This window comes from Chlorocebus sabaeus, chromosome X (assembly GCF_047675955.1).
Source record: "Chlorocebus sabaeus isolate Y175 chromosome X, mChlSab1.0.hap1, whole genome shotgun sequence".
NCBI classification, from domain to species: domain Eukaryota; kingdom Metazoa; phylum Chordata; class Mammalia; order Primates; family Cercopithecidae; genus Chlorocebus; species Chlorocebus sabaeus.
In genome coordinates this window covers 30,088,962-30,090,871 of record NC_132933.1, presented here as the reverse complement: position 1 = coordinate 30,090,871, position 1,910 = coordinate 30,088,962, and the positions used below count along the sequence as shown (strand labels likewise).

At 35.1% G+C, this 1,910-nt stretch overlaps 1 pseudogene; it reads left to right on the top strand.

Annotated features, from left to right (window-relative positions):
• Window positions 1-227: 227 nt before the first annotated feature.
• On the top strand, window positions 228-482 carry LOC103247397 (cytochrome c oxidase subunit NDUFA4 pseudogene; annotated as a pseudogene).
• Window positions 483-1,910: the final 1,428 nt, after the last annotated feature.

Genomic DNA, 1,910 nt, shown 5'->3' with positions numbered 1-1,910 from the left:
TGACAGACAAACTTTCGTTATTCAGACTTGGGTTTTGGGCAGATGTTTCTCTAAAATTAACAAAGTGAGGCTGTCACTTCAAGGAAAACAACTGACAGCATTATTTGTCAATTACAAATTCAAGTTTTTGGGTAAAAATTAGAGTTTTAGAAAACTTGTAGTAGTAGTTCAGAGTCTGATAACTAGGCTTGTTCTCTCCTTTTGAATCAAAGGCCACTGCTGCAAACATGCTCTACCAGATCCTCAATCAAGCCAAGAAGTATCTGAGCATGATTCTCCTCTTTGAGTTTATTGGAGATGGAGGTACTAGAGCAGCACTGTATGTCTTGCATCCAGCATTGTTCAATCCAGATGTTACTTGGAACAGAAAGAATAACCCAGAGCCCTGGAACAAACTGGGTCCCAATGATCAATACAAGTTCTACTCAGTTAATGTGGATTACAGTAAACCAAAGAAAGAAGGTCTTGTAAAACTGCTTTAGAATGAAGGTCCTCCAGAAGCCATCTCCAATTTTCCACTTAACTAGGAAGTTTTTATCCTCCAAAAGCATGAAATCATGTTGATGTGTTGTGTAGGAGGTTACTCTCATTAATAAATATTTGAAACTTACAAAAAAAGGAAAGAAAACTTGTGTCTGCAACCATAAGCTGCACAGCTTTCTGAAACATAAATACTTTCCTGATAAGATCAATGGTGATAGTAACAAATGTGATATTTTTAATATTGTATCATGAAATATGTCAATATTTGGAAAGGTCTGCATAACTCAGTGAAGCAATATTTTTAAAATAATCAATGCATGATGCTACAAAATCATGCACAGGTAAAAATTCCATTCCAGGTGAGGATAGGCAAATGGATTTTTCATGTATAAAAACACAAGCAGTTCAATGATACAGTTTCAGTTTGCATTTTGGAACTAACCTCCAAGAAACTTCCAAATGTCCAATTTTAGTATAATATCAAAAACCATCCACAGTTATCTGCATAGACTACTTTAAAACTCCTGCCTTTTCCAACTACATATATGTGTGAGATAGGACTTTCTATATTTCACCCAAAACAATGTATCACAGAAGAGTGAATGCAGAAACAAATAAGAGAATCCAGCTCTTTTCTACTAAGACAGAAATCAAAGAGATTTGCAAAAAATAAAAGCCCATGTTACTTTTCTCACTAAATGTTTTTGTTTTGAAAAATATAGTTATTTTCATAAAATAATTTGTGCTAACATGTAATTGATGTATTATCACTTTTAAATGAATACATAATTAAATATTTTTTATTTCCATTTTAATTTCTAATACAGTAAATAATAATATATTTTACTCAGATAAACAAAGGTTCTTTGGGGTCCTCAATAATTTTTAAGAGTAAAATTAAAGAGTTGGAGAACTACTGCTCTAGAAAAACTCAGGCCCGGGCACAGTGGCTCACACCTATAATCCCAACAATTTGGGAGGCGAAGGCTGGCAGATCACTTAAAGTCAGGAGTTTGAGACCAGCCTGGCCAACATGACGATACCCCGTCTCTACTAAAAATACAAAAATTAGCCAGGCATGGTGTCACCCACTTGTAATTCCAGCTACTCAGGAGGCTGAGGCAGTAGGATCACTTGTGCTCAGGAGGCAGAGGTTGCAGTGAGCCAAGATCATGCGCTACTGCACTCCAGCCTGGGTGACAGAGCAAGACTCTGTCTCAAACAAAAAAAAAAGAAAGAAAAACTCATATGCTCAGGAAAACATGTTTGTGGCAGCTTTGTTTGAAACAATGAAAAGATGAAAACAATGTAAATATTCAAGAAGAGGTGAATGAATAGGTAAAATGTATGTATTCATAAAAGGTAATAATATGTACTGTTGAAAGAAGACTTACAAGTATTAACATGGGCGAATCTGACAAACATAA